Source organism: Hipposideros armiger, unplaced genomic scaffold, assembly GCF_001890085.2.
Source record: "Hipposideros armiger isolate ML-2016 unplaced genomic scaffold, ASM189008v1 scaffold_675, whole genome shotgun sequence".
NCBI classification, from domain to species: domain Eukaryota; kingdom Metazoa; phylum Chordata; class Mammalia; order Chiroptera; family Hipposideridae; genus Hipposideros; species Hipposideros armiger.
The window spans coordinates 699,765-718,487 of record NW_017732025.1 but is presented as its reverse complement, the minus strand read 5'-3'; the positions used below and the strand labels follow the sequence as shown (position 1 = coordinate 718,487).

General features: G+C 38.5%; 1 long non-coding RNA gene across 2 annotated transcripts in view; it reads left to right on the top strand.

Moving 5' to 3' along the window:
* LOC109372898 (uncharacterized) overlaps nt 1-18,723 on the top strand; it is a 76,658-nt gene that overhangs the window by 50,792 nt on the left and 7,143 nt on the right. The gene's annotated exons all lie outside the window — the stretch shown is intronic.

Here is an 18,723-nt window from a genome sequence, read left to right as displayed (position 1 = left end):
TTCCTCAAAAGGCTGGTTTCTTAGGATCTTGCAGGAGCAGTGCCTGCATGGTTCACAGGGACCCTTGCACACGCCTTTCTTAGCAGATGAGCCAGACAGCGGCAGCACCCTGTTCACTCTGAAGGGCTTGCTTTACTCAACTGGGAGTCCATCAAACTCTCTTTTAGAGGGGTAAATGAGGACACTGGGATTCTTGGTAAAGACGAATCAATCAGTGGGGCCGAGTTTCCAGCAGCACAGTGAAGCCACACAGAGACTGTATGTCTTGGTATAATGTGTGTTTTCTTTGGAAAGAGGCATTTAAATGAAGTTTCCTATAGCAAAGTCTTGGCCCCCCCAAACCCACGATTCTCAAAGTTAACGTTTAACGAATTCAAGAAATAGAAATTCTACACTGGAACTCCTATTAGCTGCCTTTCTTATAAAAATAATTACAGGACACACCATTTCCTTCTTTTTCCCTATTAATATTTCCGATTCTGCCTCTATCCTCCCCCCTTCCTTCCTTCCCCCACCCCACCCCCTTTGCTTCTCATTCACTTCGTTTTTAAGTTCTCCATTCTCTTTTTAGACCAAGACAAATGGATATCAAACATTCCAGGGTTAAAGCCTTTCCAGAAGGAAAAAACAAAAACCAAGAAACTTCTTTCCCATATGACTAGGCCCTTCACATTCTTTCCTGCTGATGGGCAGTTCACTGCCAACCTCAGGGGTTTGATTTGCCGAGTTCTCCTTGCCCCCTTCTTCCCAGTTCAGCCCCTTCACTTGGTTTCCACATTCCTTGACAAATACAGCCAAACCTAGCATCTTTCTCAGAAACACAAAACCCTAGTGCAAGGTCTTACACACAGTCCTCACTCCATGAAATATGAGTTCTTGACCAAGTGGGATAGGCTGGGAGATCTGACCAGTGGAGTTTGTCCTCAGGCCCTATTTTTTCTCAGTGACCCATGAGATACTGAACAAATTAGAGGTGCTCTATATTCAGCATGTGATTGCCAATGAAATGTGACTCAGGAGCCCAGGAGCGCCTCACAGATGAGGAGATGATTAAGAGCTGGGGATCATTTCACATGCCAAATGCACAGTGTGGTAGCTGGCGGGAAAGCTTTGGCTTTGGGAGGAGCATTGTTCTCTCCTCATGTCTTCTCCGTGCAGCTGTGGGCTGGGGCTCGCTGAAAGTGTTGCTAAAATGAGAGGAAGGTCGGAGGTTCTTTTCCCTATAGCATGTATAGGACACTTACACATCCAAGTCCCTCGTTGCCATATTTGTTAGTCACTTTTCTGGTTCATCTAACCAGAAGGCCTTCTGACTTTGGCATTTGTGGCAGAATTTTCAAATGCTAGCCGTGAAACAGAGAAAACTCACCTAGGAAAATCCTATAAGATGTCATCACCTAAAAATACCTCTAGTAGATTATTGGGAACAGGAAATGGAGCAGAGATAGCAAGTTCACACTGAGTTTTAAAAGAGTCATTATGGAGTGTTTACCCACAGATGAGTAAAATTAGCTTATTGTGCACAGCATTATCCACTGCTGACTCAAGATGGTGATACAAGCAGTGTTAAGCTGTGAGCTCACCAGAAACCTCATTCCCTAAAATTATTCTCTGGCAGGGAAAGACCCCTTGTTCACATCAGCCCGTTGCAAGGTGAGGTATAAATAGCAACTTGTTACGCCATCACTCAGGAGCTGTGCTTTCCGCTTGTCTCCAGTTCTCTGATTCTTGCAAGTACAAGAGCCTCCTACGCAGTCTATAGTCTCTCAGTGCTCAAGAGTATTGTGTGTGTGTGTGTGTGTGTGAGTGAGAGAGAGAGAGAGAGAGAAAGAGAGAGAGAGAGAGAGAGAGAGAGAGAGAATAGCCTTCTTTTAGTTGTGCAATACAATAATTAAAAAACATAGAAGCTAAATGATCTGGTAAGGATCATCAAGAGACTAACACTCAAAATTCAGTTTTTGGTCCTATAATTTTCAAAGAAATTTTAAACATACTGAGTGAGCCCTTGCTGTTTCTCCTATAAGACAAACTACAGGTCCTATGAGCTGTCCTAAGTGTAGATGGTCAACTGATTAGAAACATGTTCCAATAGGCGTAGGTAGAGAAGGATATGTAGACATGTGCTGTTGAGGTGGTTTCGCTGTTATGAAAAAAGGTTTTCTGTATATTTAAGGCCAAGTTTATGAGACTAAAACTGCATCGACACTCTACAAAGAGTTATTGCTTTGGCTGATTCACTCAAGTAGTCAATTCAATAAAGAAAAAAATATCATACAAATCAACTATTAAATTAAATGGGCTAATTAATCAAAAAGGGCTTCCAGCATTTCTGTATCGGCTTATAACCTGTCATATTCTCTCTTTGTGGTTGATTTTATATTCCTTTTCATACAGATTTTCTATAACATTCATTTCAGGGCACAAATCGATATTCTTTCATGTGTGTCAGAGTCATTTTGGTTCCAAATCATTCGATTTCTCTGTAGGTGCCCATTCTCTGCCACTGATAACTTCCCCCATCTGTTTAATCCATTTTCTGGTTTATTAAGTACTGGGATTATTTCTTCAGTGACAAAGCCCTTAAACTATGCACCGCTGATTTTTTTTTTTTTTTTTTTAGCCCTGGAATTTTCCTTGTTGGGACACTGAGTGCTTCACTTCTAATTAGACTTTCCTTCTTACTCATCTTTGGCTTTGCTTTATCAATAAATTACATAATCAATCATTGGGAACAGGATCCCAGAGTGTGCTGTAATCATGTTCCCAGTGACGACGTGTGGAAAAGATGGAGCATTCAGGGAGAAATGGAACGGGAACCACAATGCAGACAAGATGACTATCAAGCTTAATAGTGTAATGGGAAGTTTTTAATTGTTAAGCAAAAGCTGGACTCTTACTCAGGTTGGTAGTAGTTCTATTTTGTCATCCGATGAAAGTTTTTAGTAGAAACGATCCCATTTTATTGGACATTTCCTTTAAAATAACCTTTGTACCAAGAAGCATCTTCAGAAAAAGCCATTGGACCCATTCAATTGTAGAACCTGGGTTTGAGCATAATGCTCCAGAAGTCAAGTATTTTCTATGATCCTTTCTAATGCCTCCACCTTGATGAAGTATTTTCTGATCACCCCAACTCAGAACCACGTCTCCATCCTCTCAGCTACCATAGCACTTGCAGAGAACCCAAGTAAGGCACGTAGCACAGAGCCTGGTGTAAAGAAAACATTCAGCAGGTGCTCATTACTATTTATTGCCCCTGCCTCTTTGCAGCATGCATCACCTTCTGCTGGAAGGTCTAGTGCATCATTTTATCTTCACCAGTGACTTGCAATTTCTGGGTGCTTGCTAAGCCTGTATTGAATGAATAATAGATTTTCAGTCCTACTCAGATATCTTTGTACCTTCAGGCCTGACATTCAGTAGATACCCAATAAGTGTGGGGACAATGAGTGCTCAGTGAATGGATATAAACAAAACATTCCATTGTAACGCCTTTGAAAGGCCACCAAAATTCAGCCTTTGTGTTCACAGGGTTAACTTTCCTAATCTCCCATTGGTGCCAAAGATATTAAACAACAACTTTTGCTCCTGAGCCCAGTTCCTATAAACGATGTGCTGGTTATTTAAATAACTGGCCAAGTAACTCCATGAGAACTTCCCATATGTGGAGTGAAATAATAATGGCTAATACTCATTGGGTATTTGTTTTGTTTCAGGCTTTTTTCTGAGCACTTTACATACACTCATGTATTTAATTCTCAATATGACCTATTCTAGAAACAAGGCACTGTGACACAATGAGGTTAAGTATGTTGTCCCAGGTCAGGCTCTTGCCAGATACCAAATTACAGCTGGAGCTGGGCTGGAGTTGCAAACAAGTTATGGTTAGATGGCATATATCTCCTTATTTCATGCAAAGTGCTAAAAGGAGAGCAAATCCCAGAATGAGTCCAGCCAAAATGCCCCTGCACAGGCTTATTGTCTCTCTCAAATATACTTGAGCTCTCAGCTCTCCTCTTTATTGTAGGTGCCCCTGGTAGAAAGGAGGAGAGGAGCCGGAGAAGCTGTTGTTTGACATGGGAGCACAGAAAATGTTTAACTTAGAGACTCGGACTCCATATCTTTGTAAATATCTGCTCTGCTCCATCCATAAGCACCATAAGCACCATAAGCACCACCCTGCCTCATCTACCCCCGTTATCCTTCTCATACTCTGATCCCTCCCAGCTCTTCCATCAGCTTTGAATTTTCTACTTCCCTGCCCTCCTCTGGGCCCTGCAGTTCATGAAAGATACAGCTCAGATGGCACTTTTTCCTGGAAGCCCGCGCTGACCATTCCAGACAGGTGTTGGATCCTCCTATGCACAGTTCCTGTGCATCCTCCTATCATGGCTTATTAATCTACATTGTATGTGTTGGTTTGTCTCTGCTACCAGACTGTGAGCTCATCAAGGGTGGGGACACTGTCTTGTTCACTGGTATCCTGAAAGTCCAGCACAATTCTGGGCACATAGAAAGTGTCCCATTAATCTCTGTTGAGTAAAGAAATGAATGAATAAATGAAAATGTTCCCTTGCACATCGTTTCATTCTGAAAGTATTACATAAACCAACTGCAAGGACCACGCACCTTCACATTTAGATGCCCAAGATTGGCTGGAAGGACACAGCCAAGAATAACAAGTTAAAGATGCTATTTTTCTGTCCCTACATATCAGAAAGAAAATATCCCACTGCTATCCAATCCAAGACCATAGAAGTAAATAATTTTCAATGAGGAAAAAAAAATGTAAGCCTAAAGAATTTGTGGCTGGAAAAAAATGTTTCAAACAACATTTCATTTTTCCCCTCTGTGGGCTTATTGTGTAAATTATGTGTGAGACAAATATGTGAGAGAGAGAGATTCAGTGTAATTACTTGTTCTCAAATGTTTGGTTAACCATGCCTCTTAATCCCACATACAGTAGCTTAGCACAGAATTAAATTCTACCCTTTAGGCAGGATTAGCATTTGGAGTTTCTTGTTTCTGTAGTTTAAATGTTTTTATCCCAATATTTGTACTTTTCCATTTAGAATAAATGCACAGAGTGTGTGGGGGGGAATATAAATAGCATGGAATTTTTATGATTCAACTCACCGTCCTTATTGGTTTGTGGTTCATTTTTATGGGTACTAATTTTCTTTAATTACTCATCTGTAATTAGTTACAGGAACATAGAAAAGATTGCTAGACTACTCTCTCCTCTAATGAATCTAGTAGCCTCTTTTTGCCAATAATCAAGGTCTTTCATTTTATAAAGGAAAACATTTTTCTTCAGCCTTCCCTCTCAAAATACAGAGCCTTCAGGGGACAGTGTTGTGTGACATGATTAGGGAGAAAGGTTTCCCCTGCTGCCACATACAGCAGGAATGTGAAGAAAAATTGTTGATCTAATTAACTGGGCAATCTCTTTACCCTGTATCAGTGGTAGCATTAATGTATTCATTCAACATCCATTAGTGTTCGCTGTGTGCCTAGAATGTACCAGAAGCTGCTATTTACTGGCAATGTAAAAAGAACTAAGACTTGGTCTCTGTCCTTGAGGAAGCTACAAAGGAGTGGGAGACAGCTGTATAAACAATTACAATCAAACAAGACAAGTCTTATTCAGAAGTCTATACAAAGCACAGCAAGGCTTTGGGAGAACAACGTGAGCTGGCTGGGCAAGTCAGGAATATGGATTCACAGAGGAAAGAGCATCTGAGCTGAGACAGGCAGCAGAGCCAGTGACTGAGTGATGGGGAAGGCTAGGGAAGGCATTCTAGACACACGGCTGAGAAAAACATGTCGTTGGAATTTCTGGGGCTTTATTATCAGTAACACGTGACCTATGACCCACATCACAGACACATCAGTGTGAGTCAATCCCACTGTGAGGCCACTGCGGACGGTTTTAAGCATGGCGGGGATCCGTTCAGATTGATCTAGAGAGAGAGGGAGAGAGCTCGTTCTGACAGCCAGCATGGTGGGGGGACCATGGGGAAGCTGCCTCAGGGTTCAGGCAACATGACATGAGTCCAGATCGGATCAGGATGTAAGCTGTGATGAGGAAGTAGGGGCCGCAGGCCCTGGTGATCGACCAGGCGGCTTTATAGGGCGCCCCCTGTGCTGTAAGCCACAAATATGGACTGACTCAAATTTCCAGTCAGCAGTCATGGCCACCTACATTCCCCCACTAGAAATGGGGTTGAGCCTTTCACTCAAACTAATTTGAAGACAGGAAGGTGGGATTTAGCCCAACATTAGAATATTTTGATGGCATTAAATGGGATATTTTCAAAATAGATTGTCCTTTCAGAGGGAGGATATTTATCTGTGTTAATCTATTAAATCATATCTAACCTCAGAGAGGTGACTAACACTTCTGATGGAGAATGAACTGAGGCTCGCTTATGGCTGTCCATTTGCATCCCCTTTTTTCTTTCAAAGCAGCTCACAAATACCTTTTCTTCCCTTTATATTTTTACTGAGGCTCCATTAGAGCCAGCAAATATATAGAGAAAGAGGTGATTGTCATAGTCAGTGTAAATCTGTGATGTCAGATCTATTTTCCTGGTAGCTTAAATCTTCTATTTAATCATATATTGACATTTTTCTGTGCTTATGTCCATGTAAATATCTATATCTATCTGTTTTCATAACTCTTTAGAATTTCAAGAAGGAAATTTGTTCCAATCACTTTAATCCACCATTGTCCCCTGCATTCTGCTGACAGGATCCCTTTGTACCTCAGCACACTCCGTTTTGCTATATGAATTGCTCCCTCTTAAGAAATCCATGAACCTCTTCTCCTTCAGAAGCTGGCTCAAAATTAAATTTTTCTGAGAGATGTAATCACTATTCCAATTGCTCCTTTGTTTCCTGACAACATTCAAGACCTTATTAAATTTGCATACATGTTTCTGTTTAAGTCTTCATAAACGTTTTCTAGTATGTATTTTGGGCATTTACAGACAGTATCACCCTTAACCTAGTTTAAGTGTTCAATAGATGGGAACTTTAACAGATGAACAGAAAGTGGTTCATCTGCTCCAATTTCATGTTTACCTTTAAAATTTTACAATTTTTTCTAGAACCCAAACTACATGTGCCATTAGGACATTATCCTTATTTCTGACTTCTCAGCACAGTTCATAAAAAAAATTTTTTTTAATATTTTATATGAAAAGTAGAAAATGTAACAAACCAGAATTTTAAAAGGCAAATATCCTGTCATATATGTTTCAGATACTTTATTTTTTTAGAAAGAAAATATTACAGATAAAGTTGATATTCCCTTTATAACTGTCTCTCACACTGTGTCCCTTCTTTTCTTCCTAGAAGCAACCGCAGGCTTGAAATTGGCACGTTTACTTACTAGCCCTGTTCCTATACTTTTACTGAATACTATCTGTCCATAATCAATATATTTATGAATGTTTGTGTTTTAAATTTTTACCTGAGTGGTATCTTTACATATCTAGATTTTGTTATTTTCCCCAATCTGAGAATCTCTGTATTTTACTTAACAGATGCAATCTATTCATATTTATTGTGATTATTGACATGTTTGGGTTTATTTCTGTCATCTTGCTTGGAAGTTTTTATTTACTCGCATTTTTCAATGCTTTTTTCTTCTTTCTTGTCATTTTATGAATAAGCATTTCTTTATTTCCTTTTTGTTTCCACATTGATTTGGACAATAAACACTCTAGTTATCTTTCTAATGTGGTTATCACTTTAAATATTTAAAATATTCATTACTAAAAAAAAAATCCAAGTCTGTAGTCACCTTCTCAATCTCAATCTCTTGGTGCCTATCCAGATATTTTTTCCCTATGTGAATACGAATACTATCTTTTTTCTCCTTTTATAAAAAAAAATGGTTATACTGTACACACTCTTCTATAGCTTACTTTTCTCAAATACATCTTTCTATGTCAGTGGTTCTGTCTCAATTTTTTAATGCCCACAAAGTAATGATGATAATATCTAACATTTGCTCAGTGATTACTGTGTGCCAAGAGCTTGTCTCATCTATAGTTTACAAGAACTGTATGTAAAAAAAAACACAAAAAACACAAAAACCCTATTTTGGAGGAAAAACAAAAACTTTTCTGATGCTTAGAGAAGTGTGGTAGGAAAAATAATAGCCACCAAAGATGTCTACGTCCAAATTTCTGGAGACTGTGAATGCGTTACCTTACATGGCAAAAGAGACTTTGCTGATGAAATTAAGGTCAAGACTTTGAGATGGGGAGATTATCCTGGACTAACTGGGTGGGCTCAATCTAATCACTTGAGTCCTTAAAAAGGGAACATTTTCCAGCTGGATTAGAAAGAGATGTGATCGTGGGAATAAGGTCAGAGAGATGGCAGTGTAAAAAGGATTCAATGCCCCGTTGCTGTGTTTGAGATATAGGGGTCTATGTGCAAGGACCAGGAGCCAAGGGCAGCCCCCAGCTAACAGCCAGCAAGGAAAGAGAAACCTCAGCCCTACAACCACATGGAACTGGATTCTGCCAACACCTGAGTGAGCAAGGAGAGAGGTTCTCTCCTAAACTCTACAAGAAGGACCCAGCCCTGCCACAACATTATTGTTAGCCCAATGAGACCCAATTTGGACTGAACTGCACCATAATAAATCTGTGTTGTTTTACACCTCTAAAATTGTGGTAATTTGTATGGCAGCAAAGAGAAAACAACTACAAGCAGCCACAACTAGAAAGTTAGAGTAAAATGGGAACTCAATCTCAGGTGCTCTGACTCCAGGCTGGGCATAGGCCTAAATCATGATTTATTTAGCCAGCCTATATTGATGGACATGTAGAGTGCTTTCAACTTTTAGTATTTCAGACAATGGGACAGTAGATTTTTCATATCTATACCTTCAAACGCTTTAGATAGCATTTCTGTAGGAAAATTTCCTAAAAGTAGAACTATTGGGTCAAAGGATAATTATATTAAACATTTTTATAAATACTGCCAAATTGCCTCGCAAAATGTTCCCAATGCAGCTCTTAGACAAAAACTAAAATCAGCAGGAAAAGAATAAATAATAAGCATGGATGGATCTGGCTCTTTGGTGACCGCTCCAGCAAAGCAAAGAACTAAAGTGACCATGTAACTGAAAATGCCTTTCTCCTACATTTTAACTGGAGAATTTGCAGATGTGTGTTCCAGAAAATTCCTTCTGGTTCTGTCTTCTCTATGTGCTTTGTGGATAAATTCACTTTGTGCTTTTACGGCTGGGTCTTGCTCCTTAGCCTTTGAGGCAATGAAGACTGATGAAAATAGCCTTTTTCAGTAAGCATCCCTTGTACTATACGTGCATTTTAAAATGCTCTATTACTTTAACTGAAGCCAAAGTTTCCCATGTGCACAATTAGATACTTTAAAATACTAATTGCATTTCATTAATTTTGAATGATAGGCTTTCCAGCAGGACCCTGGAACCCAACTCTCAAAAGAAGTCACTGATAAAGAAAATGAACATAGCAACCAGCTCAAGTGCGTGGGCTCTGAGACTAGTAGGCGTTTTATGGGAGTCACTAGAGCAGGCCCCATCAGGATTTAATGACCAATTGCTCACATGACTCTACATCAGAACAAACCTCTTCACATTACAAGATCCCAGGCTCTGAAAGATAGCGAGCCTTTCTTGTTGAAAATAACTTTTACTTTCTTTGGGTATCTTAACTCCATTCTTTTATCTGGAAAGTGGTCTCTTTTACTTCTGGAATGCACCAATGCTTTTGTTGAGCTTGTAGATCGGATAGTATCCTTTCTTTCTCCCCAGGCTCTTTCTTTTGTTGCAGAACTTCCTTTCCTTTTACTCTATAGCCTCAGAGATTTTGGTTTTCTCCTTTGACTGTGATTTTTCATCTTTAGAGTTGTGAAAACTTTCGATTCAGTTGTTATACTTGTTTTCTGCCTTGTGCTCAACTGCTATAGTAGATCCTGGGACATTGTAATAAACATCCTCTTTTATGTGAAAAAAATTGATGTCTAACCAATGATGTTTGTTTGTTCGTTTAATTATTTCTTTATTTTTGCTTCATTTTATCGAGGAAGCCAGAATGGAAAATTTGAGTTCTGATGCATTTGATGGTATTATCATGAATAATAACATCTCCTATTTATTTAACACTTAAACAATGTGCCTGACACTATTTATTTTTCAAAAAAGTTCTTTAACTCAGAGTCCTCAAGGTCATTTTGTGAGGTAGGTGCTATTATTATCCCCATTCCACTGCTGAGGAAATTGAGGCTTTAAGAAATTAGACAACCTGCTCCGCGCTATATAGTGGTAAATGATAAAACTGAGATTCAAATACAGGCTTGTTTGACCAGTTTGTGCTCCTAACCACTATACCAGAATGTTCTTTGACATTTCAAATCATTCGTAAGTAATGCTTCCAAGAATGTTTTTAAACAGAAAAAATTAAACACATAAGCTACCTAGTCGTGGTGAAGTAAAAAGAACACTGGGATAGGCGTCAAAAGAGGGAGCCCCAGCTGCCCTTAACTGGTTGAGCAAGTCCCCAGGTCCCCGGGTAAGTCGATTCACCAGCCACTCCTTTGGCTTTCGTTTCGCCCATCTGTAAAAGTGCCAACCTAGCATCGTTAAAAAAAAACTTGATTTCCTCTTCTCTAATTTTTCTTATACTAATATAGATGAAACCTGCCACTCCCATATCATTTGTGACAGTTAAGGCTGGTATCGGATGAGTCAGTTGGCACAGGGCTACTTGTCCTGAAAGAAAAAGGAAAAAGCCATGATTAAAATGCCAACCCCCTGGCAGAAAGCAAGCTAAGCATAATGACTCAAGTTCAAAGCCTAGAAAATCTTGGCGGAAACGGAGTGGATTCATTCTTCTGTCTCTAATTTTCTCTGTGTATATTCATCATTGACCATAGAAATGTGGATCAATGTGTGGCTCATCTCGTAATTATCATCTTAAGCTTCCTCAAGCCACTGTGGAGTAAGAGTGCTGCCGAACTCTCTTTGCCCAGTCATAAATGAGACCCAGCCATCAAGACTTGTTAACTTTCTCAAGCATGTACCTTCATTCTATCACATAGCTTTAAACGACAAAAAAAATCCCGTATGTTATGGGCGGAATTGTGTCCTCCCAAAATTCATACGTTGAAGTCCTGACTACCAGTCCCTCAGAAAGACCCTATTTGGAGATAGGGTCTTTAAAGACGTAATTAAGGTAAAATGAGGTCATGTTGCTGGGCCCAAATCCAGTATGACTGTTGTCCTTATAAAAAGAGAAGATTAGGACACAGAAACACCAATGGAGGAACGGCCCTGTGAGGACATAGGGAGACGTGGCCATCAGCAAGCCAAAGAGAGAGGCCTTAGAAGAAAACAAACCTGTTAACACCTTGATCTTGGACTGTTAGCCTCCAGAACTGTGAGAAAATAAATTTCTGTTGTTTAAGACACCCCATCTGTGGTATTCTGTTATGGCAGCCATAGCAAACTAATATACAACGTTTTAAATCCAGGATTATTTTACTTCCCCAAAGATCTTTACCTTAATTTATTTTTCTTCCCTCCTTTGCTTGACCTAGATTTTCTTGTCCAAATAAGTCATAGTCAGGTAACAAGCTTTCTCCATGTATTGGGGTAAAGTGATTTCATCGATGTTAACAGTATTTAAAGGATACCCAATATTAGATGAATCTTGACTGGTACTTGAATATAGCTTACATTTCTACATCTATGTAAAATCCTTGTCTTGTCACTGACTCATCTATGTGTGTTAGTTATTAAATAGATTAATTTTGTAACTAATGAAACAAAACACTGAACTATATATAATTGATTTCTCATCCCCCATCCTACCCCATGAATTTTTCTCCTTTATTTTTACTCCCATCTTGATAAAATGGCAGCAGGAGCAGCATTCATCCAGGCTCAGGTTCTCAAGCTAGGAACTTAGAGAGTCATTCTTGGTCTTTTCTTTTCCTTGCCTCTCACATTTAACTCCTTGCCTCCTTTAAAATATCTAATGGGAAAAGACTTATAATATTAAACTATAACAGTAAATTTGAATTAGAAATATTGACATGGACTCATGAGTTCAAAACATATATGTGTGTGTGTCTATCTCTATATCTATCTATCTATCTATCTATCTATCTATCTATCTATCTACCTATCTATCTATCATTTACCATTCTAGTTTTATCCACTGAAAGAACATAGAATCAATAATATACCTCTAGCAATAAGTACACCTTGAAGCTAGATTTTGGGTTCTACTCACATTTACCTACTAAAAACAGCAATGATCTTTAAAGAAAATAGATGATTCTAGTTATTGAGCAGAAAAACTACAAGGTGATTTTAAGATATTTTTTTGTGCCAGAAACCAAGGAAGTATTCATTGATTTATGGGGGCATGTTAAAAGGACCCAGGAGCTAGTTTGAAAAGGCTCCTATTAAACAAATTTTGGACAATTTGAAGATGACTGTAATTTTTTGTAAAACATTGAATACATAAAAATCCACGAGTTCATAGGGACACTCCAAAAAATGAGGAGAGGGAGAAAAAATTCATTTGAATAATTGGAGGTGACTATTTAATAAACATTTACTCTGAAATTGGTAGTAAGGAGAAAATAACTGAACACTTGCCTTGCCTTTCTAGGAGGAATTATATATCATCCTAGTTGATGAGGGAAAACAAAAAGAATGCCAAAGAAGGAGTGGTAATATTTGAACTTTGCTATTTTGCAACCTCCAATTAAATAATTGATTCAGGCAAGGGTCATCAATGGTGACCGATTGTTGCAGAACAAGATAGTCACACAGAAACCAAACGTCACCACGTGGTTTACTTACTCATTGCAAAGGGTACAGAGGCAAGATCTGGCAGTCACCACTTTGACCAAGTGATTGACTTAAGCATCAATAATATAAGGTTCCTTGCATTATGTTCTTTCTGATGTGATGCACACAAAATTCACAGAATTGTTTATGAACTACACTTGCCAAAAATGTTTAGCCTGAATTTAATTAAGGCTTTAAACCTAACTTCAAAAATATAGGAAGTTCAAGGAATCAAAGAACAATCAAATTACAGGGAAACCTACAGAGGAATCTGAAATATAAAATGTCTACTAGACAACTTCTTTGGATTCTTCCAAAAGTTATTATCGGTGGCAGAAAAAGAGTAGGGGAAATTGTTCAAAATTGAAAGAGACTGAAGAGAGGTAACAACCAAATACAATATATGAACTTGATTGACTCTTGGCTTGATAAAAACAGCTCAAAAACATTTTGGAGACAATTGGAAAAATTTGAATATGAGCTTTATATTAAATGGCATATTATATGATATTGAGAACCTAATACTAATTTTCTTAAATGTGATAATGACATTGTGGTGATATAAAAGAAAATTCTTACTTTTAGGAGATGCATGTTTGGGTCTATATAGTCATAATCCCTACAACACACACACACACACACACACACACACACATCTTTCAACAGTGTAATCACAGAATATCATCTCAATTTGAAATCTTCCAATGCTTCCCACTATATTTGGAATAAAATCCAAACTCCTTACCATAGATTTATAAGTTGATGGTCTAGGCTGGTCTGTCTGTCTGACATCATGTCTTGTCATTCACTTCCTAAATCATTACATTTTGTAATTTTGCTGTTCCCCCTGCCTGGACTTTCTGTTTCCTAGATTTTCATGTCATTAGGCCCAGATGTCATCTTCTCAGAGATTTTTTTTTTTTACCTCCTCATCCATCATTTTCCTTCCTTTAGTTTCTATTCCATTATTCTGCTTTATCTTTTTCTGATCACTTACCATTGTCTGATATTGCACTTATCAGGAACTGATATCTGCTTGTTTATTGAAAGCTGCATGAAAGTTGGCGTCTGTCTATTTTGTGTTCCTAGCATAAGGGACAGAACCTGGCACAGTTCGTTCGCTCGGTACATAACTATCACACTGGTGAAGGAACTTGACAGAGAGATTAAAGAACACCTATAGAGTCCAGTAGATTTCAACTTTTTAAAAGCAAGAGACTCTTTTATTAAACGGACTGTGTGGTTTTAAATTAGTAGTCTGTGTATTTGTTCAGTTCTTTTTACTTATTTCTTGATAATTATTAGGATGTTATACACATAAAAAGTTCTTAGCAAATGCTTAGCAGTTTAACGAGTCCTTGTTTGATGAGAGTCACCACTAGGGGGAAATGAATCCTCTGACCAGTAGCCGTGGACAGTAAGAAAATCTGGCTGGAGATGAAGCAGACCTGACCCCAGGGGACAAGGGCAGATGAGAGGCACTGAGTGTTCTGGCTGCAGGGCTCATCCGGGGCTTTCCTGCAGCTCTGCAGAGAGAGGCAATAGGAAGCAGGAGAGGCAGGGTCATCATTTGGAGCACCCAGAGGAGAAGTATCAAAAGGAGGCTCTTTGGGGCTGGCCGAGTGGCGCGATGGTTAAGAGCTGGCTTGGGACGCCAGAGGACCCCGGTTTCGATCCCACATATGAGGGCCAGTGACACTGTTCTCCACAGCTAAGATGCTGAACAACAGCTCAACCTGGAGCTGGGCTGCCATGAGTCGCCGACAACGGCATAGGCTGCAGTCCCTGTGGCAGTGGGTTGCCATGGGCTACCGTGTGTAGCCAGCAGCTTCTGTGAGCGGCCATCCAGAATCCGGCGACTGATCTGCCTCACCCGGGAAGAGCACAATGATGGTGCCAACTTGGGCCAGTGAAGCAACGTCCTCCACAACTAGACTGAAGAACAAAAAACAACAGCAACTTGTCTGTTCCCCTTCCCCCAATTCCCCAATAAAAAAAAAAATCTTAAAAAAAAAAAAAAGCAGGCTCTTTAATACTGGTCTGGGCTGTATAGAGAAGCTGTGTGTTCTGGAGTAGCCCTGGGCCTGTGGCTGCAACACTGCAGAAAGGATGGGAATGATGGTGGTGGTAGCAATGTAGCTATGGTTGGGCCACAAGAACAACATCTCAGGGAGGTACTGGCATGGGCAGCAGCCCCCCACTATGCTTAAGCCAGAGGGTCTTGGGAAGGAGGCAATGATTGCAGTGACAAGCAAGTGGCAGAGAGTAGAACATTTGACCCCTCTCACTCTCCCTGGGACTCAGGGACCTGGAATTTCAGCAGTTAAGTATGTGTGATCTCAGCCAGAGCTACTGGTTTTGTTGTCATTTGGGTTTTGTTTATCTTTCAGTATCCTTTTTAAAAATTAAGCATACCTAGAAATGACAGAGATATTGGAATTAGCAAGCAAGGACTTAATAACAGCTCTTATAAGTGTGTTTAAGGATTTTTTTTTTAAACAAGCAGACAGTAAATTTAGAAAGTTTTTCAGGATTTCCCCAATATTGACTTTATTTAATTTCTTTAAGAGACAATTGGCTATTTAAGGCAAAAGTAGTAACAACTTATTGTGGGGCTTTTCACATTTGTAGAAATATGATGTGTGAAACAATCATGCAAAGGACAAGTTCGGGAACAGGAAGCATATATTTGTAAGTCTTTCATGTGACACATGTGGTGATATATTATGAAATCATAGTAGATTCTGCTAAGCTATGGATGCACATTACAATCCTTAGATCAACCATTAAAAATAAAGCAAAAAGGTATAGCTCTAAAGCCAGCAGAGGAAATAAAATGGAATACTTAAAAATTCTCAACAAATCCAAAAGAAGGAAGGAAAGAAGAAACAAAGTAACAAAAAACATATGGGATAAAGCAAATGGACAGGAGAAAACAAATAGTAAAATGGTAGACATAAATTCAACATCAATAATTATATTAAATATAATTGGACTAAACACTCCAATTAAAATGCAAAGATTATAAAACTGAACAAAAAAAAGAACCAATTCTATACAGTTTATAAGAGAGATGCTTTAAATATAAAATATAAGCATAAAGATAAATAGGTTAGAAGTAAGGGGGGATTAAAAGAATATATTTCTATTCGATTCCATTGATCTATTTGTGTATCCTTTACCAATACCACAATGAATTTATTATTGCAGTTGAATTTAACAAGATCCTCAGGTGATTTATACACACATTAAATTTGAGAAACAGTAGGTAGATAGCCCTTTTGAGGTATTTAGCAGTGATAAAAGGAAACATTTAAATGCTTACCGATGAGAGAGGATACTACGCATTAATGTCTACCAAAAACTTAGCTCTGTTGTTAAGTTTTACTCATTCAATAAGGAAGGAAAATGTAACTTCTATTCACCCACATACTTACCATTTTCGGCACTCTTCATTTTTCAAGATCACTTTTCATTGGTCTGAGTTTCCATCTGCTATCACTTCCTTCAGCCTGAAAGATTACTTCAGTATTTCTTATAGTACATGTCTATTGTTGACAAATTATCTCGGCTTTTGCTTATTTAACCATCTCTCTCTCTCTTTTTTTCTCTCTTCCCCGCCCCCCCAACTCCCTCTTCATTTTTGAAGGATCTTTTCACTAGATTTCTAATTCTAGGTTAAAGGTTGTATTTCTTTCAGCACTTTAAAGATGTTACTCTACTGTCTTCTAGCTTGTTAAAAAGTCAGTATGTATTATTATTCCCCTAGGTCTTGTGCAGAATGAGTCTTTTTTTCTCTGGCTGCTATTAAGATTTTTCTCTTTGATCTTTGGTTTTCAGAAATTTGACTATGATGTGTTTTCTGTATTTTTTAATGTAGTATGTGAAGTCCTTTACAACCCCTACCTGCTGGGTTGGATGAAGCAATCCTTCAGTGAAGTCACCTTGCTATCGCAATGGCTACTCCTCAGAATCTCTTCAAAATTCACACTAGAAAAAGAGGAGAGCAGAATGCTTAGAGAGGAAGGGAAATACTGGCAAGGGGATGGGGACAATGAAACCCCTTTAAGTCTGTATTTTAAAATCTCCTTAACCTCCGCTTTTTTATGAAGTATACGTGACTGGACAATTAAGTTCATGAACTTTTTGCAGTGACGTTGCTAAACCTTTTTTAATATCAGAAGGATTATTCATTATGAATTTGTACCAACTGGATAAACAGTTAACCAAGTTTACTATTTGGAAGTGCTGAAGAGGCTGCATGAAAAAGTTAAACGACCTGAACTTTTGCCAACAATTCATGGCTTTGGCATCACAACAATGCACCAGCTCACATGGCACTGTCTGTGAGGGAGTTTTTAGCCAGTAAACAAATAACTGTATTGGATAGCCTTCCCTACTCACCTGATCTGGCCCCCAGTGACTTCTTTCTTTACTCAAAGATAAAGGAAATATTGAAATGAAGACATTTTGATGACATGCAGGACATCAAGGGTAATATGATGACAGCTCTGATGGCAGGTCCAGAAAGAGAGTTCCAAAATTGCTTTGAAGGGTGGACTAGGCGCTGGCTTTGGTGCGTAGTTTCCCAAGGGGAGTACTTCAAAGGTGACCATAGTGATATTCGGCAATGAGGCACGTAGCACTTTTTCTAGGATGAGTTCGTGAACTTAAGTGTCAGTCCTTGTACTTTGAAGAGATATATTTATTTTTAGAAAGCAGGTCGTAAGGCACTTGGGAGTTAGTTTACCTAGGGAAATGCTGATAATTATATTTGAATTGTCAATAATTTTAGTTCTAGCTCCAAAAAGCAAAATGCAAGTACTAAAGAATAAGTCTTTACTGGAAATCTCTGGGCAAAGAAAGACCTTTGCTTTCTCTCAGGGTCATTTGGTATGGGAATATCAGTGTTTGCATAAAATGTGTCATTGATAATTTTAAAATAATATTTGACATGGGAGATTATGTTTTTGTAATCATACGTTTTTTGTGTTGTGTTTGTTTTTACATAGAAAACTGAGCTTGTCTTAAATCTGTAAGTGACATATTTGGGTTAAAATTGCATTCAACAATATACCACATTTCTAATCATCTAAATATTTGCAATCACTGTGTATCTCCATTAAAATATGTGTTTACATTATAATTTAAATCTGTATTTCCTTGGGACAGTCTCATATTTTGTAAGAATAGAAAGCTTGTCTAAGGCTTTTCAATAATGGGAATGGAAAGCTTGCTAACATCTCAATCATGCACAGTGTAAAAAAAGAAAATTAGGGCCATTTTATCACTCAGTACCCTTTCTTGGCATAAAATAATAGAATATTGGTGTGAAAAGATTTGCTTTATAAAAAAATATTTGAAGTGCTATTAAGTACCATAGTTCTTCATCTTTGGAAATACTGTGTCTTTCAGGGTCAACTGGCTGTGTGCCATGTACCAGGAGAGAGGGATTCATCAGCTGTGGACATTCTTTGCATTCTTATGTTGTTCATGGCTGTTTCTCTACCTCATGGGTTGTATGACACCTTTCATTTTAAAAAAGCCCTGTGTTTGTGATTATTGTGCATTCAGGTATTGGGTCCATGGTTGGCCTTCCAGTTGTCCATTGGCCTGAGCTCACAGACAAAGCAGGTACAGTTGTCAGTCTCATGATGCTATTCTATTAGGTTAAATCCGAAAAACGGGGGGTATCCAAAAAGCTTCTGGTATAAGAATTATTTTTGTCTGTTTTGAATTAATGAAGCAGAAACACAAGTTATGAATAATTGTTTATAAATAGCCTTGAATCTTCTATGAGGACTGTCCTCAATGCCAGCACCTGTAAGAAGATACCATGTGTCATATTAGTTTTATAA